The 26,990-nt window shown below is 45.1% G+C and overlaps 1 long non-coding RNA gene across 1 annotated transcript; it reads left to right on the forward strand.

Moving 5' to 3' along the window:
* Window positions 1-18,459: 18,459 nt before the first annotated feature.
* Window positions 18,460-26,085, forward strand: LOC108586922. The gene is made up of 3 exons (XR_001904932.3): window positions 18,460-18,847; window positions 23,496-23,640; window positions 24,431-26,085. It is a non-coding gene; the product is annotated as an uncharacterized LOC108586922 (long non-coding RNA).
* Window positions 26,086-26,990: the final 905 nt, after the last annotated feature.

Below are 26,990 nucleotides of genomic sequence, written 5' to 3' on the forward strand. Positions count from 1 at the left end.
TCCACCCTCGAGACCGTGCTTCACGAGGTCGAGGCGCGATTATTTTAAGTGGATGATTTCATGTCCTTTGATGTTTGACTGACTTTGTCATGTGCTGTGGGTTTTATACGGATGCTGTTTCTCGGTGAAGGTTCACGGTGAACACGTGTGTAACAGCTAAAGAAAAAAAGAGCTTGGGATCAGTGGACTTTCTGATGCCTTGAATCAGTGAAGGTTACTTAGAAAAAGAATTATTTCGCCAGTGAAAAAGAGGACATGGGCGAGTTTAAAAAGAGTGTTGACGGGTCGAGATTCTAGAGCTGAGTTGTCCAATAAGGTGGTCACTAACCACTGGATAAGTTTCTCAGTCGTACTAGCCACATTTCAAGAGCTCAGTCACCTCTTTATTGGACAGTGCATATTATAGCCCATTCCCAGCATCCCAGAAAGTTAATATTGCACAGTGCTAAGCTAGATAGTGGGCAATTGTTTTATACTGGTCATCCAAGCCTTTGTAAGTATGCTAGGTCATGGTTAATCACGTACGTCCTCTAGACACAGATAATTCTAATGTATTATTGGGTATGGGTGTACTTGTTGGCAATCGGCTTTACCAACAAGTAATATGCCTACAGCATGTAAGGCTTTTGTTTTGGGGACAGAGTGAAAGCAATAGTTAACAATTACCAAGTAATTAGGAGCGGGGCCGCTTTACATACATCCTCTTATGATGCCTTACAAATTTATGACGCAGGTGGTATTTTTTTCCAGTTGTGTGGCGGTTTTGCCCATTAGGACTCAACTAAAAACCCGTGGCTTTGGCCGGGCACAGTGGCTCATGCCTGTAATCCCAGCATTTTGGGAGGCCGAGGCGGGCGGATCACCTGAGATCAGGAGTTCAAGATCAGCCTGGGCTGTTAACACGGTGAAACCCCATCTCTACTAAAAATACAAAATTAGCCGGGCGTGGTGGCACATGCCTGTAATCCCAGCTACTCGGGAGGCTGAGGCAGGAGAATCGCTCGAATCTGGGAGGCAGAGGATGCGGTGAGCCGAGATCATGCCATTGCACTCCAGTCTGGGCAACAAGAGTAAATCTCCATCTCACCAAAAAAACAAACAAAAAACCATGGCTTTTATCCATGAAGCTATTAATACATTGCCTTCTTTTGAAGTGGGATAAAGCAGTCTGCCTTCAAATAACTTAAAATCTGATATGGGAAATAAGATGCGCTGTAATTAATAAATAATATGAAAGAGAATGGGATAAGTACTAGAAGATTCTGAACAAAACCTAATTAATAAAGGGAGAAAAATAATTTTTTTATTTTTTTTGGTGGTTGGAGTAGGAAGAGACCAGTAGGTAAAGCTTTAAGGATAGCTAAAAGTTGGATTTGCAATAATGGAAGTGGGTGAGCGTATGACCCATATAAAGCCAAAAAAGAATCAATGAAATAAGCAAAAGCATGAGGGGTGGTACTATCTTAGTTTTCCGAAGGGGCAAATAAATGAACTATGAGAGGAATGAATTAATGGCATTTGCAGCAACCTGGATGAGACTGGAGACTTATATTCTAAGTGAAGTAACTAAGGAATAGAAACCCAAACGTGGTATGTTCTCACTCGTAAGTAGGAGTTAAGCTATGAGGATGTAAAGGCTATGAGGAGTTAAGCTATGAGGATGTAAAGGATGGTACAGTGGACTTTGGGGATTCAGGGGGAAAGGGTGGGAAGGGGGTGAGGGATAAAAGACTACAAATTGGGTTCAGTGTATACTGCTCAGGTGATCGGTGCACTAAAATCTCACAAATCACCGCTTAAGAACTTACTCAGATAACCAAATGCCACCTGTTCCCCAAAAACCTATGGAAATAAAAAATTAAAAACAACAACAATAACAATGTAGATACAAGGCTAAATACCTGGGTAACGAAATCATCTGTACAACAAACCCCCATGACACAAGTTTACCTATGTAACGAATCTGCACACGTATCCCTGAACTTAAAAAACAAAACAAAATAAAATAAAACAGTCTGCCTTCAAATAACTTAAAATCTGATATGGGAAATGAGACATGATGTAATAAGCAATATGAAAGAGAATGAGATAAGTGCCAGAAGATTCTGAACAAAGCAATAACATTAGGGTAGAAAAAAAAAAAAAACAAAAACAAAACCTTTCTTCTTTGGTTGTTGGAGTAGAAATAGACCAGCAGGTAAAGCTTTAAAGACAGCTAAAAGTTGGGTTTGCAGTAATGGAAGCGGGTGAGGGCATAACGCATACCAAGCAAAAAAAGAATCAGTGAAATATGCGAAAGCATGAGGCCCTCTTAGTCCTCCGAAGGGGCAAATAAACCAAACTTCCTTGACTTTACCTACATCTTGAGCAGACAGCCATGCTGTACCAATAACTTGAACTTCAGACAAGTATTGAAATGGAACCAAATCAGACTAATTTAATGATAGGCATAATTTTTATGATTATTTTATGCTATGATTCTATATAATTAGATACATAGGATAAACAATTCATAAAGATTGATAGTGAATATTTTCATATAGCTAAACCACCGTAAACGTTTTTCTTCCTTTTCTATTAATTTACCAAGATTTGTAAATCAGCATCTATTGATAGTTTACTGGTGCCACAAATTCTTTAAGCTTCGCTCACTTTACTCTCTTTGCTCTTGGTTGGGATAAGGACCCTGTGATGGATAGTGGGTTCTGAAGCAGCTGTTCTTGCTGTAGGGTCCTTTCCAGTTCAAGTTCTCGCCAGTACCATTGCGGTCAAGGCTCGGTTTGCTACCACCACAACCAGCAGGGGGAGACATGCGCCCTTAAATCCTACATTTAGGGACTTGCGAATGTTTCTTTTTTCCATCTACTTCTTGAAATTGTAACCTGCCTATCCATGTGAGGATTTGAGTTTTTAATCCTACATAGGATACTGTGAAGACTCAAACATGGGCCGAGTTTTATTTGAAGATATTTTAAGCGTGTTATCTATTGTACAATTTAAAATATATATAAACAATTGTTTAATAATTGTTGAATTTAAAGTTAAAGTCACTTAAAAATATTTAAAAGCGGGCTGGGCGCGGTGGCTCACGCCTGTAATCCCAGCACTTTGGGAGGCCGAGGCGGGCACATCACTAGGTCAGGAGTTCAAAATCAGCCTGGCCAATGTGGTGAAACCCCATCTCTGCTAAAAATACAAAAATTAACTGGGCATGGTGGCCTGCGCCTTTAATCCTAGCCACTCAGGGGGCTAAAGCAGGAGAATTGCTTGTTGAACCCAGGAGGTGAAGGCTGCAGTGAGCCGAGATTGTGCCACTGCACTCCAGCCTGGGTGGCAGAGCGAGACTCAGTCTAAAAAAAAAAAAAATGTAATAGGAGACAGTGAAAGTATTCAGATGATCTAGTTTCAAATCCCAGCTCCTATCGATATCATTTTACAAAAGAAGGGGCATTTTGATATCTTTTCTGTATACACAGGAGGGAAGATGGGACATAACCTCACAATTTAAAAATAGAATAATTTCAGGTGTATGAAAAACTTAAAGCTTTAGTCTTATTTTTCCAGTTTGGCTGAAGACTGGTGAAAACATCACCACAAGGACTGGCAGCAGTTCTTGGACTGGTGTTTGGGAACCATTGATTTCCTTTTCCTGAACCTCAGTTTGGCCATCTGTAAAATAGTTATCCTCTAGTTTGAATCTAGCATCTAGCATTATTGGTGTTGATCACTTCATAAGTTTTTAAAGAGGATTTGATGGAGTGGTAAGTGTGTGTCATGGGTCAGTGAGAGAAGAGAGGGGCTCCAGCCTGTGTGAGCAGGGGGATCTACAGGTGCCAGATGGCAGAAGCAGAGGCCAGTAATGGTGGGATGTATGACCTTTTTTCCCTTAGCAGTCAGGTGACAAGGCCCTCACAAGCCAGATTGGTTCTTAGCTCATATTTTAGGGGAAGATTTGGCAGAGCAGGTACACTAAAAGGATAATATTCAGGTTATGGTCAGGCTGTTCATATACAGGCAAAGGTTTGATTTTAGAGGCAGTGTAAACCCCTTCCACATAGCCCTCTGTCTTCCTGCTGATACTTGAAATTCCTTTAAGGAATTGCTTGACACCAAGATACTCTGGAACCCAGGACAGATTCTTCCATAACAACATGGAGTGCTTATTATTTGCCAGATGCTGTCCTAAGTGATTTGCCTACATTTATTCATCTAATCCTCCTACTATCTATGAGATGGGTGTAGTATCATTATTTTCTTTTTACAGAGCAGGAGGCTCAGATACAGAGGCCCATGTCACTTGCCGAGGTCACCAGTGTTAAGTGGTAGAGCCAGGATTTGAATTCCAGAGTCCTTGCCACTTTGCTTGACATCCTCCATGTTAAAGTGGAAATGGGTAATATCTCAGCCTTTCCTGCTGTGCTAAGGAGGAGGCCAGTGGGGAGCTAAAAGCACTATGAGGAATAAAAATAAAATCCTAAGCCCTTCAGCCAACTGGAATGACCCCCTCTTGGCCAAGCAGTCCCGAGAGAAACCCTGAAAACTGAAATGTCTGGCCGTGATGGGGAGAGAGGTCAGACATGCCTCAGTATGCCCCTTCCTTGTTAATCTTTAACCAGAATTATTTCCTAAAGAGTAAGCAGAAACCAGCTCTAGAAAACAAGAAATGGACAACCTGTTCCTTTATCCCATTAGCCAATCACCTGAAGTAGTGACTGCACTCCCCCACCCTCTTTACAGTTTCAAAGTGACAGCTTGCCAGTTTCACAATGCGTCCCTTCCTAAAAACTGACCACCATCTCTGAACTAGTTTTGGTTGACTTGTGGAGGATGTGAGGATTTTTGTGTCCTCTGCTTCACCTTGTGATGTCAGAGTAAAACCGCCTTTGCAAAGATTATGACGGTAAGAGAAGTCTAGCATGGCTGACTCCATCTTGCTTCTGCCTCATAGGCAGGCTGTCCTCACTCATTCCTGGGTGTAGTCCAAGCTAACTATGGGAGGCATGTAGTTTATAATTTAACTTTGAGGCGAGAATGATAATAGGCCTTCCATGAAACTAACCCTCTCTTTGCTCAGGGACTGAAACCACTTTTGTAAAAGTAATCAAAGACCACAAGATTGGGATTATGGGACGGACCTGAATTCTGCTAAAATATAGATGTAATTAAATGATAACCAGCCATGGCCAGGTGCGGTGGCTTACGCCTGTAATCCCAGCACTTTGGGAGGCCGAGGTGGGCAGATCACCGGAGGTCGGGAGTTTGAGACCAGCCTGACCAAATGAAGAAACCCTGTCTCTACTAAAACTACAAAAATTATCCGGGCCTGGTGGCACATGCCTGTGATCCCAGCTACTCGGGAGACTGAGGCAGGAAAATCGCTTGAACCCAGGAGGCGGAGGTTGCGGTGAGCCAAGATTGCACCATTGCACTGCAGCCTGGGCAACAAGAATGAAACTCCGTTTCAAAAAAAATAAAATAAAAATGTTAACCAGCCATTGTTTAAGAAGTCACAAAATGTGTAACTTCCCCAAATGCTCCTATAGGTAATCACTATTTTAGAACCTAAGATTGGTCTTTTGAGATGTTTTTCAGACTTTTGCATTCTGGCAACTGACTGACTTCACTTGAATCTGTGACTCAGGAATCAACCAGTCCTGTGGGCCCCCCACCCAGAACTGAGCACACAAGGACTAATTTTCCACACCCCTATGATTTCTTGCCCAACCAGTCAGCAGCACCCATTCCCTAGCCCCCTGCCCACCAAATTACCCATAATACTATTGCCTCTCAGTTCTCAGGAAAACTGATTTGAGTAATAAACTCCCATTTTCTGCTTAGCTAACCCTGCAATAATTAAACTCTTTCTCTACTGCAATACTGCTGTCTCAGTGAATTGGTTTTATCTGTACAGTAGGTAAGAAGAACCTGTTGGGCAATTACAAGTAGACCAAAAACTCTACTCTTGGACCATGCTAACACCACCACTTTTTTTGAATATGGGATTCAGGAAGAAATGTGAAGCTCAATTGCATATATGGTTGTTTCTCCTTTCATAAGTATTCATGACTCCTATAGCTTACTGAATATTACATATTTGGCCATGCAGCTAAGCATAAATTTCTGTTTGCTTTAGCCCTCCCTTGAAGTGATTGCTCTCAGCTTCTTCTGAAGGTTACACTTCCCAGCTTGTGGGCCTACAGGCTGCAACCCTTTATGAGAAATAAAGCTCTCCCTTCCAAATTTATGAACTTAGTGATTCTTCAGTTGACAATTAGGTACAGGCACTTGTGTGGAAAGGAGGATGCCACGAATGGGGGCTGGGCACTGTAAAAACATACTATAGAAGATGCCTCCAGCTGGTCATCTTTTTCTCTGTACATCGTAGAGATATTTGGGATGTGTGTGTGTCTGTGTGTTATATGCTGATTTCAACCCACATACCTGCCCAAACTATTCAGAAGCTGCCTTGTATCTGTTAGACCCTCATCCTGAATCTTTTTAGCAGAAAGACTTTTAAAGTATTTCCCCCAAAAGAGCATAAGGAACTTCACCCCAAAATATGACTCCTAGATATAATGAGTATTTTGAGTTAAAGGCCCTTAGAGATCAACAGATGTTGGAAAAGATTTTTCCCTTATCTACATAAAGATTGGATGGACCCTACAAGGAGAACAATTGTTTCTCACCCCCGCCCCTTATTATCTACTTTCTTTTCATTTATTTTTTGAGACATAGTCTCGCTCTGCCACCCAGGCTGGAGAGCAGTGGCACGATCTCGGCTCACTGCAACCTCTGCCTCCTGGGTTCAAGCAATTCTCCTGCCTCAGCCTCCTGAGTAGCTGATATTACAGGTGTGTGTCACCACATCCAGCTAATTTTTGTTTTTTGTATTTTTAGTAAAGACGGGGTTTTATCATGTTGGTCAGGCTGGTCTTGAACTCCTGACCTCAAATGATCACCTGCCTCAGCCTCCCAAAGTGCTAGGATTACAAGCATGAGCCACCTCGCCCGGCCTTTTTTTTTTTTTTTTTTTTTGAGACAGAGTCTCACTCTACCACTTAGGCTGGAGTGCAGTGGTATGATCTTGGCTCACTGCAACCTCCACCTCCCTGGGTTCAAGCAATTCTCATGCCTCAGCCCCCTGAGTAGCTGGGATTACAGGCGTGCACCACCACGCCCAGCTAATTTTTGTGTTTTTAGTAGAGATGGGGTTTCATTATATTGGCCATGCTGGTCTCGAACTCCTGGCCTCAAGAGATCTGCCTGCCTCGGCCTCCCAAAGTGCTGGGATTACAGGCGTGAGCCACTGTGCCTGGCTTCCTCCTCTTATTATCTATTGCAGAAAAGACCAACAATGTAACCACACCTGAACAGATGCTTTCACAAGATGATATCTCTTTCGCAGACTCACTCAGACAATCATTTAGAAATTAATCTCTGTTGCCCAATCCATTCATTCTCCCTAGCAACCATTTATTGCCAATCGACAAAATTACCTGTATTCCCTGTCTCCCCCTCCACCTGAATAAGGCTATCTGGACCCCACTGGAAAGTGGGGTAAGCACTCTGTGGTTCCCCATGTTTGCACATTAATACATTTGTATGCCCTTTCTCTAATCTTCTTTTGTGAGTTGATTTTTTTGGCAAACTTTCAGAGGTCGAAAGGGAAGTTTCCCTTTGCCCCTATACCTCTTCCCCAAATAAATATGAAACCATCTACTTATTTATTGAGATGAGAGTCTGTTTGTCACCCAGGCTGGAGTGCAGTGGCATGACCTGGGCAACACTGCAGCCTTGACCTGGGCTCAAGCAATCCTCCTGCCTCAGCCTCACAAATAGCTGGGACTACAGGTGCATGCTGTCACACCGAGCTAATCATCTTTATTTTTTAAAGATGGGGCCTTCCTACGTTGCCTAGGCTGGTCTTGAATTCCTGGCCTCAAATGATCCTCTCACCTTAGCATCCTAAGTAGCTGGGATTACAGGCACAAATTACCATGCCCGGCTTTGAAGTTTTTGATTTAAACTCACACCTTCTCTCTCTCTAGGCCACCCAGAAAGCTGTTCACTTGCCTCTGTATGGAAGCATTTGATTTTTGGCTTGGAGGTTTTCCTTGGCTTTGTATCTTGCCTCATAGGCTTACCTCCTTTCTGTAAACAGCCTTTGTATCCCAGTTGAGTTCACCAGCATGGGATTGACAAAAGACAGGGAACACAGAAACACCACAACAGAAAGCCACGTGGAATTGGAGCTCTTCAGTGGGATTTGTTTCTTCAGTAATAGGAAGCTGGCTACAAAGACCAAGATTAGGAATAGCCTCCATATAGCAATTATTTACAAAAACTGAGCACTTTGTGCCTTGTAGCTTGATCTAGACTGGCTTGTTTTGTAATTTCTTGGGTACTTCTCTGTCTCCCTCACTGGAGTCTAAACCCCTTAAGGGCTGGGATTATATCTAATTATTTTTTCCCACAAAGTAAATTCTGCACAGCATGTGTTCAACTAACTTGCTATCAGTGGGACCCGAACTTCCTGAACATTTAACAGCGGGCTCACACATCACTGAAAGGACTCCAGAGAAGGAAAAGACACTGTGAAGGAGGGGAGTGAGTACCTTCTGTGGCCACAGGTGCACAGAAGCTTGTCCCTCCTTTTCTTTTGTCGGTTCCCTGACATGCTCTACTCTCTGCCACCTCCAGGCCTTTTGCACACACCTGTGTGTGGCCACTGGGGAAAGGAGGAATGAAAGTAACTGTGACTCCCACTGGTTTTGCTCTATACTTGTCATTCTGGCAAAGAAATTCCAGAGCCTGCATTGTTCCTCCCACCCCTCTGAGTCATTGCAGGGTCTTTTCCATTCCGAAATTTACTCAAGAATGCCCTTGAATCCTCCTCCTTTATGTTTGATTTGGCTTATGGCTGACTCTATTTGGAATTCCATGAAGAATCTTATAAAACCTGGTAGTCAGTAGAGATGTAGTGGCTGTACTTTGCAGACAGAGACATACCCAAGAACGTCATACGCCAGTACTTCTGTCTCCGGCCCCAGGGAGTCCGGATGGCCCTTTGTCAAGTTTCACTTCACAGGATCGGCCAGCTGGGCTTGTTTTAAGTCAGCACCAAAACAGGTTAGATAAACAGGCTCCATATGTTGGGTTGAAGCCATGCCCAGTTGTTCGTCAGAACTACCTGGTTGATTTTATCTCGATTCAGAATCTGCTTTCTTCACAGCCGATTGCCTGATAGCAGAGTCTAAGGTCTCAAAATTAAATCTCAAACAGGAGACTGAAAAGCAAGCAGTCAATTTGCAAAGACTTAAATATGATATTGGGGTGGGGATGGGGCATGATGAGACTCAGAAAACAATACCCCAAAATGAAAGCCTCAGAAAGCAGCCTCAAAAGCAAGTTTTTATCTGACCTTCTGCTGCCCTCCTGTCTCTCTGTCCCATTCTCTCCCCAGGCCAGCCATAGAAACTAGAATCCCTCTTCCCCAAGGCAGGTCAGAGAAACAGAACCCCTTTTCTCTAAACCAGAAAACCTAAAAATTTTCCCTCCACCTTGCCATGTAAAAACTGGCCATAAAGAAATTACCCGACAACCTCGTTTGACTGTAGGTCGTAGGAGCCCCCATTCCAGAGAGGGTCCTGCCCCACACCCAGAAGGAAGGAGTGCTGCTCAGAGAGGCCGAGAAGTAGCTAGACAAACAAGCCTTGCTGGGTTTCCCCACTCTGCCTCACAGCATTTGATCATACTCTTTTTTGTCCAATCATATTTCTACATGGCTGTCCATACTTTGTTTTACCTAAGCACAAAAATGAACAATTTTCTCTGTATCTTTGGGTCTTCATTCTGAAGTCTCCTGTATACACATGTTAAATAAATTCGTGTGCCTTCTCCCCAATTAATCTGCCCCCTGTCAGAGATTTTCAGCAAACCTGCTGAGGGTGATGGGGATGTTTTCCCTTGGCCCCTACCGGCATATATTCCTTTTTTTTTTTTAATCTGTGTGTGGGAGGGTCCTTTTGAAAATTCAAATGAAAAAGATGAGTCCCCTTAGACTTCCAAATTTGCAGTGGAATTTAAATTTATTTATTTATTTTTTTGAGACACGGTCTGACTCTGTGGCCCATGCTGAGTGCAGTGGTGCAGTCTTGGCTCACTGCAACCTCCGCCTCCCTGGCTTAGGTGGTCCTCTCACCTCAGCCTCCCGAGTACCTGGGACCACAGGCTCATGCCACCATGCCTGGCTAACTTTTTTTTTTTTTTTTTTGGTAGAGGCGGGGTTTTGCCATGTTACCCAGGCTGGTCTCAAACTCCTGAGCTCAAGTGATCAATCCTCCTTGGCCTCCCAAAGTGCTGAGATTACAGGTGTGAGTCACTGCACTTGGCTCGCTCTCTTTTTCTTGCTTAACATCAGAGTAGCTTTCACACATTTTTTATTCATTCTTCAACACATTATTGTGTTTTTAGCCTAAAGACAGTGATATCAATACCTACCGTTGAGTGGAGTCTTTACAAGGCAGCTTATTTGTCTAAAGTGTCTTGGAAATCCTGTGCAAACAAATTGCTAAGAGTGTTTTCCTCAGGTATGAAAAAGGGTGATTTATTCACCCAGAACTTGTGGTTTCTTTAAGATGTTGTGTATCCTTTTTAAGATTTAAAAGGCTGCTTTTTTCTAGTAAAGTCTCGTCCCAGCTGGCATCATGGGACACGCTGATCTGGAGCTGTTATTGAATTGATGACCATTCCCATGCAGAACTATGGTGCGTTTGGTCTCCTGCTTTGTGGACAAGTATAATGGGATAACCCACAGGATTTACCCACAGGGTAAATCCAAGAAAATTCACTGCAATGTCTTGTGCTAATAGTTTAATGAAATTCACCCTCCAGCAACTTCTGACAGGGCATGGGGATTTTCTCCAGTGTCACCATACTTCAGGAGTGACTGTGTCATCCAGGTGCAGGTATTCTTGGTTGTCCTTTACCTGTTGTCTCTTCTTGTCACACATAGCTAAGAAAGCAGATGACAGGTTCATCTCTATTACATGGGGAATTACCAAGTGGTTGCCTAGCAACTCACACAGCACAGTCAACATGGTCTCTGTTGTGGAATGTAGAGTGGTTAGCTTTCTTTTCAAGAATGCATTTCCATACTTCTTTTGGGTTTCTAGAAAAGAAGGTACATTTCCTGGATTTGAGGTTAGTAAAATGGACTTTTGTATTGCTTTTTCCAGTATTTATTCTATAGTAGGCCATTATTGTAACAAACAACGATTATCTGACCAAATCATCAATATAGTAATTGTTTCACTTCAATTCAGTAAGCATCTTCTATGTGCCATATACCCTTCTAGATACTATAAGGAATTATGAGGATGCGCAAGTGTGGTCCCTGGTCTCAGGAAACCTAAAATTTAGTGTAGATGCTTATATGTTTAATAGATGTGTATAAATCACTTGTTTACGCATGCGAAACAGATAGCTATATCTGTATGTAAAATAAAGGTATCTTTATTTGGAAGAGTTCCTTTGTGTTTGATCAAAGGATTTTTTTGCTTGTATTTAGATTACTGCCTTCATAGCTTACAGCTGCAATCAGTTCAAAAAGCTGTAATCAAAAACTGTAATCACTTTTAAGACATGGCTCCTATTGGAATCTAAGTAATTAGCAGCTCTTAAACAGCTCTTGTTGGAATATGCCTTTGCTGCTGCTGATGTTATCAGCTAGGATGGTGCTGCTCAGTGTCTGCACTGCAGTCTTTCTGCATAATTGCTGCTGTGGCGTTCACAGCTCCCTGCTTCTATTTTACACATTCCAGTTTAAAAGAAGCTCCTTGTCTTTCTTTGTCTACTTTGTAACCATGCAGCTGCCTCTCTCCCCTTAAAGAGGGACTTTGGCATGTCCCAAATCTTGCTTTAGGGAATCCTTTGATTACTTGAGCTAACTTCTTTTCCACTGGAGAGACAGTTGCTAGACATAGCCTGGGATTTGACTAGCCCCTTTCCCATGAATTGACTCAGCTGGTGAATTGTGGCATCTTCATCCTCAGGAAGGTGCCAGGCCATGGTGTGAAGTAAGAGTCCCTTGATGCAGCTGGTGCCTATTTGTTAGATTCTCCTCCTCAGTGAACTATACTGAGACTCCACTAAGGAAAGAGGAAGCTCTTGTGGATAGTTGTGCCACAGCCCCAGAATTCTCTTCCACCATTTTGGCTAGTGCTCTTTGGTTTCTCCACTTGCCTTCCCAGTCCCTGTGCAGGGCCTGCCCCTTGATTGTTTTATCGGCCGTCCAGTTCCCTTAGATCCCTTGAGAATTCGTTTGGACCTCTTGCCTTCACACAGAGCCCTTGACCTTTGCTTCCCAATACAGTGTCAGCTAGAAGGAAGGGGACAAAGGGTAGAAGGGGACTGCGTGAGACCAAACATTGTACAGACATTTTCCTCGAGCTTCCTCATTTCATCCTCATAACCACTTCTCCCTAGCTCTTCACAGCCCCATTCCACACATGAAGCTCAAAACAGTGCTACACAGATTACTCTAATGAGTACTGCCACAGTCTTCTGTCTCAAGCCAGTTTTTCACTTAGGATGAAGCCAACCAACATTTACTGTGTACTGTGTCCCTCCCAACGGTTAGGAGCACAGTAAAGCATAAGGCCCAGTCTCTTCTCTTAAGGAGTTCCCAGAACGGTTTTATAAGTGCTATAATAAAGATTTGGGAACACAAACAGGAGATCAGTTAGTTTAGGTAAAGGATGGGAGATCAGGAAGAGACACTTAGGGAGCCATTTAGATCTGGAAGGTTGGCTAACCTCTATTTACCTTTAAAAATGGACCTAGGGCCAGGCGCGGCAGCTCACGTTGTAATCCCAACACTTTGGGAGGCCGAGGCGGGCGGATTACCTGAGGTCAGGAGTTCAAGACCAGCCTGGCCAACATGGTGAAACCCCGTCACTACTAAAAATACAAAAAAAAAAAAAAAAAAGTAGCTGGGCGTCGTGGCGCACACCTGTAGTCCCAGCTACTTGGGAGGCTGAGGCAGGAGAATCGCTTGAACCTGGGAGGGGGAGGTTGCAGTGAACCGAGATTGCGCCGCTGCACTCCAGCCTGGGTGACAGAGTGAGACGCCGTCTCAAAAAAAAAAAAAAAAATGGCCTAGAAAAAGCTGGGTGTTGGCGGGCATGGTGGTTCATGCCTGTAATCTCAACACTTTGGGAGGATGAGGTGGACAAATCACCTGAAGTCAGGGGTTCGAGACCAGCCTGGCCAACATGGTGAAAGCCCATCTCTACTAAAAAAATACAAAAATTAGCTGGGCTTTTTTGCAGCCGCCTATAATCCCAGCTACTTGCGAGGCTGAGGCAGGAGAATCACTTGAACCCAGGAGGCGAAGTTGCAGTGAGCTGAGATCACGTCATTGCACTCCAGCCTGGGCAACAGAGCAAGACTTTGAAAAATAAAAAAAGGAAGGAAGGGGGGAGGGAGGGAGGGAAGGAAGGAAGGAAGGGAGGGAGGGAGGGAGGGAGGGAGGGAAAGAAAAGCTGGGTGCAATGGTGAATGGCTGTAGTCTGAGACCAGACTGGGCAACATAGCAAGACCTCATCTCTAAAAATAAATAATAATAAATAAAAATTAATGATGGGCCCAGAGCAGAGATCTGTTGCCTTTTGATGTTGGGAAATCTTTTATTGCTTGAATCTAAATCCTTTATGCTGCAGTTTACACCATATTTCCTCTCATTTCAACTTCAGTTAAAATAGCGAAAATCTGTGTCTAATACCCTAGTCACTCAGAGGTTTTTTAGCAAGTCATATCTGGCTCACTACCCTAACACAGAAAAGAAACTATTTTCCTGTCACCCCAAAACCCTGCAGCTAGACTTTTCTAGCTGCTGCACTGGGAACAGTTTCTAAGAGATTCCTTCTACTAGGCCTTCCCTAGAAGCAGGGAGGTAGGCAGGGCAATCAGCTAGTCGGGCAGCCTGCCCCAGATAACTGCACTTGGAAAGAGTCTGCGTTGTAAGCATTTCTCATGGTATCTTCACTGAAGACAGAATTTTTGAAGTTAAATGACTTATAAAAGACAGGAATAAAGTACAGGGTCTCACAACATCCCGTACGAGATTTTTACCAGCCTATGGGTCATATTAACCAAAGAGGTCATATTGACATCCAGACCTAAATTTAATTAGCTCTGGTCTCCTACTGAAGGTCTATAGAACTTGCTAGTCATCCCTTGCCCTGCTAACTCACCCTCAGTTATTTCTGGGAGACCCCCAAAGTATCTCCTATAGGTTCATAGGCAAACCCGCTATGTTCTTCCACTTCAGCCTCCCCATTCACGGTCTGCTATTCACAAGCTCCTTAAACGGGGGGGTACCTCATCAGTGTCTGTGGCCTCCATAAGAACATTGTTCTTGTAGTGGTCACTCCTGTTGCCCTGCTGGGAGCAGCATTCTCTCCCTTCTCTCCTGAGGCCACTCTAAGCCAGCAAGTCACCAAAGTGGAGGGTGGGATAGGGCAGCAGGGACCTCTCACAGACTGGCTGCACTTTGTTAAGTGCGTTGTGAAGCAAAGTTGCATATATCTTTAATTGCACAAAGCCTCACACAGTTACTCCTCTTTCCATTTATCGCCCTTCATGCTTCCCTCCCTGGGGCTGGAAATGAGCCTCTCAAGCCATCATAGAAGATAATAGCTCATCAATACCTTCCAGTACCCTTCCTTATCTTTCTCCCCAGAGAGCTCTGAACCCAAACAAAACAACTTCCACAAAACCAAACAAATAAAACTCAAAACCCTCTTCAATTCAAAATAGCAAAAGTATGTCAATTGTTGCAAATACTTACAAATACTTGGGTGGACAGAAGTGAGAAGGTTGGTGATGTTTTGTATGCTCCGTCCCATAATTCATAAAACCCAGGAATAGTGGGGATTTCTCGTATAACCTGAAAAGGAAGTCAACTTATTTGCATAAGAAACATAATGCATGAAAGCTCCCATGTCATTGGCAATCTGTGAGAATGCAATCCTGGGAGAAATCTGCAATGGTTGTAGTCCAAAATTTAACAGTGCTTTGTCAAATACACTTCTTGCTATACAAGAATTTTCTCTGTAGGCTCTAAGAAACATCCACTGCACCCTACTCCAAAATAAACACACAGAAATTAAACTCTTTCAATCCAGATAATGCAAAAGACAAAGATAGAAATGGGATTGCCCTAAAAGTAGACTTCACAGTATGGTGGACAGAGCTCAGGATGTGGCTTTAAAGGTCTTAGTTGAATCCAGGCCCTGCCACTTACAAGTTGGAATCTCCTGAGAAAGTCCCTTTCCCGCCAGGCGCGGTGGCTCACGCCTGTAATCCCAGCACTTTGGGAGGCCAAGGCAGGCAGATCACGAGGTCGGGAGTTCGAGACCAGCCTGACCAACATGGTGAAACCCCATCTCTACTGAAAATACAAAAATTAGCCAGGCGTGGTGGCACATGCCTGTAATCCCAGCTACTCAGGAGGCTGAGGTAGGAGAATAGCTTGAACCCGGGAGGCAGAGGTTGCAGCGAGCTGAGATTGCACCACTGCACTCCAGCCTGGTCGACAGAGCAAGACTTCCTCTCAAAACAGCAACAACAACAACAAACCAACAAAAAACCTGTAAAAACTTGCTTTTGTGGTCTAAGTATATTCTTAGTTTAAAACCAAAATGTTTTGTTACCACTGCTATTTGTTTAAACATCCCTGTTTCAACATTAGCTTTGGCCATAGAGGGTATCTGGGACCAGAAACACAGGATCTCTGTTAAAAGAACACGAAACATCACTTCCACATGACCTGCAATTTCTAGAATGGAGAGAAAGCTTCAATAAACATTCCATGATAGCATGCAACAAAGGCAAGTAAAGGCTGTAATAGAACATTGGCATGGTGTTCTTAAAAGAATAATATTATTTGTCCTGTATTTAGCCAACACAAGGATGTGTTGCTGTTGTTTTCTCATGGTGGGAGATACGAAGTTATGAAGAGATAGTTACTGGATCGAAATAGGAGGAAATGATGCCAGACAGCTAGAAAAAAATATTGGTGTGCATTGATTACACAATAAACAAGTAAATACATAAGGAGCTCTTCTTTACCATTATTCTAAATCTTCAGTGATAAATCACTATACTTCACAAGGATCTATGAATTTTGCAACATATTACTTTTAAATTAATTTGTTTATTTTTTATTTTTATTTATTTATTTTTTTGAGACAGAGTCTCAAAAAAAAAACAAGAAAACGCTATGGAGAAGAGCAGCATCAGGGGGCAAAGATAAAGCCAAGTCCTGGTGATATTGTTTGAATCCCTGGATCAAGCTTGGCCTGAACCAGCACAATGCCTAATCCCTGGTCTGCTCAGTTATATGAAACAGCATCCCAATTTAAAGTCATTTAGAGGTGAATTTTCTGTCACTTAGTGCAACCAAGAGAGCAGTAACTGATGCGAAGGCCACATAGACTTGGCTTTTTTTTCTTTTTTTTTTTTTTCCTGAAGTATAAATTCCCTTAGCATCTGTGTGGCCCAGCACTACCCTGGATATCCTTAGCTGTCTGGGCACAAATGGGGACTGCTACTTGGCGGTGATTCTCAACCAGGGGTGATTTTGTCCCCAAGGGACAGTTAGCAATATCTAGAGACAGTTTTGATTGTCATGGGGTTGGGGGAAGCGCTACTGGCATCTTGTGGATAGAGGCCAGGGATAGTCCAAAATATCCTACAATGTACAGGGCAGCCCCCGCAACGAAGAATAATCCAGACCCAAAATGTCATTAGTGCTCTGTAGATTGTTTTGGCTGCCATAACAAAATACCTTAGACTGGGTAATTTATAAACAGTGGAAATTTATCATTCACAGTTCTGGAGACTGGAAAGTCCAAAGTCAAGGCGCCAGCAGATTCAGTGTCTGGTAAGGGCTCATTCCTCATAGATGGCGTCTTCTCTGTGTCCTGGTATGGCAGAAAGGGTCAACAAGCTCCTTCAGGCCTCTTTTATAAAAGTCTTAATCCCATTCATGAAGGGAGAGCCCTCATGACCTAATCACGTGGCAGGCAGATCGTCTAAGGTCAGGAGTTTGAGACCAACCTGGCCAATGTGGAGAAACCCTATCTACTAAAAATACAACAACAAAAAAAACGGGCTGTGGTAGCTCACACCTGTAGTCCCAGCTACTCGGGAGACTGAGGCAGGAGAATTGCTTGAACCTGGGAGGTGGAAGTTGCAATGAGCTGAGATCGCACTATTGCACTCTAACCTGGATGACAGAGCAAGACTCTGTCTCAATAAATAAATAAATAAATAAATAAATAAATAAATAAATAGTAAATAAAATAAAGAGTGTTAGGAGTCTTCTGTCTTATAGGCTGTGAACAACTAAGCTTGTTTAGGTCCTGAAATGTCACTGTCATTGTCAGCATGATAAATGCTTTGTGCTATAATAATACAGAGAATCAGGATGTCTATTCCCCAAAGCCTTTGTGATAGAGAAGGTGGGCTTTCCAGAGGCTCTGACTGTGGAATGTGTCTAGAATCTTCTGCATGTTTTCCAGGTTCACCTCCACACCCTCACCTCTGCTCAGCCGGGTCCTTGCTAGGAGCTAGAACCTGCCTAGTGGGTCTCTGATCACAGCCCCATGCTCCACAGACCCCGGACTCTCCACAGCCCCAGCTCCTGCCTTGTCCTGGTTCCTTCTACCAAGGGGCACCCTTCTTTACAAAGCCGGACTCTTTTTTATTTTTATTTTTTGAGATAGAGTCTTGCTCTATCACCCAGGCTGGAGTGCAATAAATAGTGCAATCACAGCTCACTGCAGCCTCCACTGCCTGGGCTTAAGTAATCCTCCTGCCTCAGCCTCCTGAGTAGCAAGGACCACAGACGCACAACAACACTCCAAGCTAATTTTTTAAAACTATTTGTAGGGATGAGGTCTCACTATGCTGCCCAGGCTGGTTTCAAGCTCCTGGCCTCAAGCGATCTTCCTGCCTTAGCCTCCCAAAGTGCTGGGATTACAGGAGTGAGCCACTATGCCTGACCCAAGCCTGACTCTTAAAAAAGGACAGAGCTAGTACCAAGCTTGTGCAAGGACAGTGAGAGAAGGGAGACTCAGTAATTATTTTCCCCCAGTAATTAATAAGACATTTAAAGGACTTATCAGATCACCACAGCTCCATCATCCCTGGGGAACTGTTTGGTTTAGCAGAACTGTTCCCACTGTGCCCCCTTTCACTTTCTTCTTTCCTTGCCCAGACCCCTCCCCCACTCAGTTGATGTTGCGCAAAGCTTTCAAAAAAACAAGTTTTGTTCCCAGGTCAGCTATATCCTCCCAGGAAGTTTCCCCATCCCAGGGTGAAGTCAGGCCAACACAGGGTGAAGAGTTCGGAGGGCGGGTGGCGGGGGCAGGGGTGTTTTGCGCGGGACAAGGAGTTCTATTTCGTTGTTGTTATTCTTTGTGTCATTTCCAGAGAGATAGGAAGGAAAACATAGTAAACGTTCTTCAATTCTGCACAAGAGCCGAGAAGGGGTTTTCTTCAGGAACCTCCCTCTAGGTCAAGGCTCTGCCATGGCGGGGAGGCAGAGGGTGAGGGGTTAAGAAATATAAGGCCCAGTTCCCCGTGGAGGCGGGGGTTCGGTGAAACCAATCCTTGGACTTAGTTCAGTGAAACCAATCCCTTGAATGTGGGATAGAACCAACATGCAACTCAGTTTGCTTTGGCTCTCACTGTGCATTTGAGCGAAAGCAAGGGAAGCACTTCCCGTTCCCCTGGCTGAAAGCTCAGCTGACCCCGAGGCTCTTCTGGTCATGCTTAGGTATGTGCGTTTTATGTCACAAAATCCAATATCGACTTAGAGATTTAAAGTAGCCAGTCAAAGATATTAAATGACACTTGCATTTTTCTTCAAAGAGAAATCTTCTTCCTCCTGCCCTAGTTAAGGCCTTAGTTGGGGGCTGCCAGCTGCCAGGGACTGGGCATGGTGAGCTTTTGTCTATTCTCTCCTGAATACCCCTCTCCCCACTTGCTGGTTGCTTTCAGAGTCTAAGTGGAGGTGATGGGTGAGGATGCGGGGAAGCAGATGGGGAGCAGGGGAATAGGGCTGTTTTTACTTGACTGTATGATTGCCAGCTCTCTGGGTGTGGCAGATGGTGAAAGCTCTTTCTGGAGGGTTCCCTGTGTTCTTCAGAAGTTCCCATCTCAGCCAGGTGCAGTGGCTCATGCCTGTAATCCCAGCACTTTGGAAGGCAGAGGCAGGCAGATCACTGGAGCCCAGGAGTTCTAGACCAGCCTCAACAATATGGCAAAACCCCGTCTCTACCAAAAATACAAAAATTAGCTGGGCGTGGTGGTGCACACCTGTAGTTCCTGAGAGGCTGAGGCAGGAGGATCACTTGAACCCAGGAGGCAGAGGTTGCAGTGAGCCAAGAATGCGCCACTGGACTCCAGCTTGGGCAACAGAGCAAGAAATCCTGTCTAAAAAAAAAAAAGAAAAGAAAAAAAAATTCCCATCTCTGAGGTTCTCTCCTGAAGTTCCCTGTTCTACACCTCCATTTCAGGTACGGCTATGACTCCGTCTTCAACCCCCAGAAATTCAGCATCCTCTTGCAACTTCTTCCTGCTGACATCCCTTTGCCCTTCTCGGAGGCCCTACAGGACTTAAAATGACCCCCCCACCTTGGCCCTCTCTCCTGCCATGGTCCAGTCTGATCCACATCTGGCCCATGGGAATAACTCACACAGCCCCTTCACTCATCCTAATGCAGTCCCTCCTGGCACAGTCCCATGGGGGCCCACAGCTCCAAGTGGCTGCATGGAAGCCTCCATCACTGGGCTTGAGTCGAAGGTGGTACCTTCAGCTCCTCGGTGGGGTAGCTTACAGCATAGCTTTGCCCTCTCTGGAAGTTTCTATTCCCAAACTCTCCCCATTCTCCACACTCTTTATATTCTTGGTGGGCTGAGGGCCCTGAGTGCTATGCAACTGGTTCCCCATTATTTCCTTTGTAAATACTACATATGGGAGTCTGTCTCACGTTCAGTTTGCTATCTGATATTGTGGTAGCCTGCTTCCACGATGGCCCCTCATTGTCACCACCTCCTGGTATTCACATGGTTGTGTCTCCTCCCTCCCTTAACAGGGCCAACCCTTGTAGCCACTTGCTATTGCAGAGCTGATGGCATGCATCTTCTGAGGCCAGGTCATTGTTGTGTGTTGAATGATGTCCCCCCAGAAGATATGTTGCAGCCCTAACCCCCAGGGCCTATAAATGTGACCTTTTCTGGAAATAGTCTTCGCAGCTGTCATCAAGGGTTGTTCTTGACTAGAGTGGACCCTACATCCACTGACTGGTATCCTCATAAGGAGAGAGAGACACAGAGTAGACAGACACAAGGGAGAAGGCCGTGTGAAGATGGAGACAGAGATTGGAATGATACAGCCACAAGCCAAGAAACATCTGCGGCCATCAGAAGCTGGAAGAGGCAAGGAATGATTTATTCTTTCCCACTTATTCTTTCACCAATGAGCACCTTCCATGTGCCACTGTTCTGACCCTGCTGACAGCGTGGTTTCAGACTTCTGGCCTCCAGAATTGTGAGAGTAAATTTCTATTGTTTTAAGTCATCTTGCTTGTGGTACTTCGTTACAGCAGCCGTGTGGATCTAATATAGTCATAAGAGAGACATTATGACCTCCTCCCTGCTCTCTCTTGAACCACTCATTCTGGGAGAAGTTAGCTGCCATGTCCTGAAGCTACTCAGGGAGGTCTATGGAGAGGTCAATGTGGCAAGGAACTGAGACCTTCTGCCAATAGCCAGCACCATCTTGCCAGCCTTGTGAGTGTGCTATCTCAGAAGCACAATATACAGCCCCAGTCAACCCTTCAGATGAGTGCATCACAACTTGACATCTTGACTGCAACCTCATGAGAAACCCTAAGCCAGAACACCCAGCTAAGCCACTCCCCAGTTCCTGACCAAAAGAAACTATGAGATAATAAATGTTTATTATTGTTTTAAGCTACTAAATTTTGAGGTAATCTGTTACATAGCAATAGATAACTAATACTAATATCTGTCGTATTGGGGCCTCACTGTAACTTAGAACAGAAAGAGTTCTGTATTATAATTCTTTTTTTTTTTTTTTTTGAGACAGAGTCTCGCTCTGTTGCCCAGGCTGGAGTGCAGTGGCCAGATCTCAGCTCACTGCAAGCTCCGCCTCCCGGGTTTATGCCATTCTCCTGCCTCAGCCTCCTGAGTAGCTGGGACTACAGGCGCCCGCTACCTCGCCCGGCTAGTTTTTTGTATTTTTTAGTAGAGACGGGGTTTCACCGTGTTAGCCAGGATGGTCTCGATCTCCTGACCTCGTAATCCGCCCGTCTCGGCCTCCCAAAGTGCTGGGATTACAGGCTTGAGCCACCGTGCCCAGCCTCCATATTATAATTCTTAAACGTTATTTGGAATGGTTAGGGGCCTCAATGCTAGTCTCTCTGGGGATATTTCCAGCAATGGGCCCCACCGCCATTTATAGTGAGTTGTCCCACTTACTCTTTCATCAGTGAGCACCTTCCATGTGTCAGATGCTATATTAGAGACTGGGGCTATAGAAATGAACAGTCTTTTGGGAGGCCCAGACAGGGGGATCACCTGAGGTCAGGAGTTCAAGACCAGTCTGACCAACATGTGGAAACCCCATCTCTACCAAAAAAAAAAAAAAAAAATTAGTTGGGTGTGGTGGCACATGCCTGTAATCCCAGCTACTTGGGAGGCTGAGGCAGGAGAAACCCAGGAGGCAGAGGTTGTGGTAAGCCAAGATTACACCATTGCACTCCAGCCTGGGCAACAAGAGTGAAATTCTATCTCAAAAAAAGAAAAAAAAAAAGAAATGAACAGCCCTCTTCTTAATCTCTTAACTGGTGGTCATTATGGTCTCTGCCAGTGGAGCACAATGGGCAAGAAGGACAGCACTGCTTTGCAGAGAAGGGAAAAGAGAGACATCACTGAGGCACTGAGAAGAGAAGCATTCAGTGGTGTGACCCTGAAGAGGCAAGAAGAGGACCAAGTTCAAGAGTCTGCAAGAACAGTGGGAGGTAGAGCTGAAACTAGGATCCAGACACCCCATTTCTAGTCTTGAATTTGTGCTTCCTGAATGACACAGAGGCTGGCTCATGGTACCAGGGTCTCTGAAGATACCTGGAGGCATGGACTTGAATCCTGCTGGGATACTACTCTTTGGATAATAATTTCTCTATCGAAAGGCAGGGTACAGAGTCTTGGAATCTTGTTTCTGCCCTGCCATCTTAGCTAAATAACTCCCTTTGGAGATCCTTTGAACCCTGATATATCAGCAAGCCCCTCTGAAACATCATAAGCCTCAGGACAAGAAGGCTGGCCTTCTCCTCCATCGGAATCCTAGCCCTTCTTTTTTTGAGATGGAGTTTCACTCTTGTTGCCCAGGCTGGAGTGCAATGGCATGATCTTGGCTCACCACAACCTCTTCCTCCTGGGTTCAAGTGATTCTCCTGCCTTAGCCTCCAGAGTAGCTGGGATTACAGGCATGCAAAACCATGCCCTGCTAATTTTGTATTTTAAGTAGAGATGGGGTTTCTCCGTGTTGGTCAGGCTGGTCTTGAACTCTCAACCTCAGATGATCCGCCCACCTCTGGCCCTTCTTAGTAGTGGTGTTTTCTAAACAGGTTAGATCAGAATTTGACACCTACTGAAATCTCCAGGCTGGCCCCTCCCAAGGTCAAATTGCACATCTTGCCGATGAGAAGAGCCTTCACTTCTTGAGCATCTACTCAGCAGCAAGTGATTTCTCTAATCTTCACAACACCCTCTCAAGGCAAGGGTTCATGCACCACACTTGGCAATCTAGGAAAGTGAAGTTCAAGAACAAGCCCCAGGACACATGGCTAGAGGCAGCGAGGCACGGAGCTGGAACTCCAACCCAGGCCTGTCTAACCCTAAATCTCCTCCTATCCACTCCCTCCTTGCTGCCACAGAGGGTGACTCAGAGGTACTCAGTCTGGGGAATTCAAGCCAGTATCCCAGGAAGTGGAATTTTCTCCAGTGTCCTAGGAAGGAGGGATTACCATGGCATGGGGTGGGCCAGGTAGACACAAGAGGCAGTGAAGTTGCATAAAGTGGTGATTAAAGAGAATGGAATCTGCTGTCGTTTGGATATGGTTGTGTCCACCTAAACTCATGTTGAAATTTGACCCTCAGTGTGGGGGTGTTGGCAGGTGGGGCGTAGTGGGAGGTGTCTGGGTCATGGGGGCAGATCTGTCAGGAATGGCTTGGTGCCATTCTCGCAGTGGAGAGTGAGTTTTCACCCTGGCACGGCTGGATTCTTGTAGGAATGGATTTGTTCCCAAGACAGTGGGTTGTTATAAAGCCAGGATGCCCCTTGGGTTTTCCCTTCTTTGCAAGTGTTCACTCTCCCTTTGACCTTCTGTATGTTGCAGCTCTCACCAGAGGCTGAGCAGATGCTGAGGCCATGCTTCTTGATTTTCCAAGCCAACAGAATTGTGAACTGAATAAACCTCTCTTCTTTACAAATTACCCAGTCTCAGGTATCCTGTTATGGCAACACAAAATGGACTAAGACAGGTGGGTGACAGAATGCCCAGTTTTGTAACCTAGCTTTTCCTTGTGCACCATATCTCAGGTTCTTCATCTGAAAATTGGGGATAAGAGCATGTACGTCCTTGGGTTTTGGGGAAGATTAAATGAGATAATGCATGTGAAATTCATGGCAAGAGTAAACTGCCCATTACATTTTTCTGCTATTAACATTGCTATTGACATTACTTTCCCTCCATGGCCACTAGACTCTTGTATCAGGCAAATATTTGAAGAGAGACAAATTTAAACGAAATAGATGTAACTTGGAGGATGATGGCAGAGAAATCTGTGGCTTGATGGTTTTTTTGTTTTGTTTTGTTTTTTGAGACAGAGTCTTGCACTGTTGCCCAGGCTGGAGTGCAGTGGCGTGATCTTGGCTCACTGCAACCTCCGCCTCCTGGGTTAAAGCGATTCTCCTTCCTCAGCCTCCCTAGTAGCTGGGATTACAGGTGCCCGCCACCACGCCCGGCTAATTTTTTGTATTTTTATAGAGACAGGGTTTCACTATGTTGGCCAGGCTGGTGTCGAACTCCTGACCTCGTGATCCACCTGCCTTGGCCCTCCAAAGTGCTGGGATTACAGGCATGAGCCACCGCACCCGGCCTTGAAGGTTGTTTTTCTAATTTTTTTTTTTTTTCCCAGCTCTAAGACAGCTCCCTGTGTAAGATGACGAGTGTGATTAATTGCAATCAGCTCCTCTCCACGTAATGAGGGAAGTTGGATGTCATCTTGCGGCTTCTGTCCAAGTTGATGCAGTTATCTATTGTGTCCACAGGATGTCGCTATCAATCACGCTTCGACTGAGTACAGCCAAACCAGGATACTCAGGGAATTGGAACCTGTTACCAGACTTCCATTTAGTACAGACACAGCGCCAGGGGGCTGAGCATTCTTCGGCAACACGCTTTGGACCCCTTCTCTACACCAATGCTGTGTGACCTGAAGGGCTGGGGACATGAAGGAGCAGCTCAGCTAAGGTGACCCAGATGGTTGGGCTCGGAGCTGGAAGAACACTGTGGTCACCTACCTCCCAATTCCTGCATCTGTCCTGCTTGTAAGAGGCTTGCCAAGAACAGGAGCTCTTGTTTGTAGGTCTCTAGGGATGGCCACCGCAGGGAGTGTGATTTGAAGATGGGTTCGGGGTGACATTACAGGCCCCCTTTAGGCTCTGCTGGGTTGCAGTCCAGCTCTCTGGGCTGCCTTTCTGATGGCTGCTATTTTAAAGGCAGACAGGATGACATTAGCAACTTTTATCATTCAACTAGCAAGGGCTCAGGACGGGCAGCCCCCTTCTGGGAATGTGCCTAACTCTTGCCCCAGAATGGAGGAGTCTCTGTGGCTCTAGGGGAGCTGGCCTTCTATAGAGTCTGAGCAATGTACTGCACAGGGAGAAGACACTGCCAGCTGATACCAGTGTCTCTATGCAGAGACATTTCCAGGACACCACGTTAAGCAGCAGAGACACAAGAAGTCAAGGCCCATGTGCTCTGGTGTGGACGTGTGCCTCCTGTGCCTCAGTGGCATCATCTGTACCATGGGAGGTGTATAATGAGGGGTGCGATCACGTCTGCAAGGGCACTACATAGTAGATGCCCAGGAAGTGCCAGTCCCCATCTCCTTCCCAGTTTCTGCAGAGCCTTCTGGAAGGCACTGGCATAGCCCAGTCCTGAGGCATTGCTTTTTCTTTCATGGATGATCAGGAGCTTCTGTGATTTCTTCCCCCTCACTCTTCATTTTGCCAAGATGTCGCCCATAGTAACCTCAGCAGTGGAGCGGGGATTCTGCACTGTTCCATTGCCCGGGGCTGCACATCCACGTGAGCGGGGCCGACCCGTCCCAGAACGCTTTGCCCTCGGAAGGCAGCATCACCTGCAGGGGCAATGCTGTGGACAGCTCTGGCATGTCCTCCAGGGCCCTGGCATGGTCAGTGAGAAAAGGCCCCCAGGAGTGGGCTTCTCCCAACAGTCAGGTTCAGAAGGCCTCCTGGGGTAAGTAGAGACGCTCCCTACCCAACTGAGTTGTTAAAATGACAGGAGGGAGAGGGGAAGGTCTGGGCCTGTGGCACTGTGATTTTTTTTTTCTTTCTTTCTTTTTTTTTTGGAGACTCGTTGGGGTAGAAATGAGGACAGGAAGAAGTACAATCCGTCTGGGATTGGTTTATTTTTATTGCTTTTTAAAATCATGTGACTAATTGGTGTTCATTGAAAAAGAGAAAACAAAAATAAGCCAAGAGAAGACAGCAAAAATAGTCTGTTAACATCTTGGCAAATATCCTTTTTCTCTGCATAGAAACAGAGAATACTTTTGTTTCACTTATAAAATGTTTCTTGCTGTACACAGCTTTATAACCTGCTTTTTTCTTAATGGAACAATATACTAGGACATGTTTTCAGGCCAACAGATAAATATACTTCACTTGCATTGATGCTATTGGCGCCATGGTGTTCTGGTGGTTGGTAATTTACCCTGTCATTCTGTCTCCCTTTACTCAGTGGCAAAAATGACCTGGGCACCTGCCCCTGGGCCTGGGCTGGACATTGGTCCTTGGCAGATGGGGAAGGTTGGTGACCAGCAAGGCACAGAATAAGGACACATGGTCCCAGCAGACCCTTGGGATGACCTTGACCACTTGGACCTTGGAGAGAGGGGACAGGAGAACAGAGGGCAATGCCACATGGAGGGGAGGGTGCAGATGGCTGGTGGCTGGAACTCCGGGAGGCTGAGCAGTGGGGGTGGCAGGAGAGAACTGGCTCCTTCTAGATAGGGGAATATCGTGGTTAGGGTTCTGGGGTCAGATTGGATCTGGGCTCTGTCACCTACTAGCTGAGGAATAAATAATTGAGCCTTGGGGCCGGGCGCGGTGGCTCACACCTTAATCCCAGCACTTTGGGAGGTCAAGGCGGACGGATCACCTGAGGTCGGGAGTTCAAGACCAGCCTGACCAACATGGAGAAACCCCATCTCTACTAAAAATACAAAATTATTAGCCGGGGTGGTGGCACATGCCTGTAATCCCAGCTACTTGGGAGGCTGAGGCAGGAGAATCACTTGAACCCGGGAGGCAGAGGTTGTGGTGAGCCGAGATCACGCCATTGCTCTCCAGCCTGGGCAACAAGAGCGAAACTCCATCTCAAAAATAAAATAAAATAAAATAAATAAATAAATAATTGAGCCTTGGATCATCACCTATAAAACTAATAATAGATCAGATTGATGTGCCAGGATTAAATGAAAGAATCTACAAGCTATAAAAAGTGCTGTGTGGCAGCTGCCTTTAAACTTATTCTTACCATTGACTTTGTTATTGTTGTTGCTGCATTTCCAGGTAATGCAGA

This window comes from Papio anubis, chromosome 7 (assembly GCF_008728515.1).
Source record: "Papio anubis isolate 15944 chromosome 7, Panubis1.0, whole genome shotgun sequence".
In the NCBI taxonomy this organism is placed as follows: domain Eukaryota; kingdom Metazoa; phylum Chordata; class Mammalia; order Primates; family Cercopithecidae; genus Papio; species Papio anubis.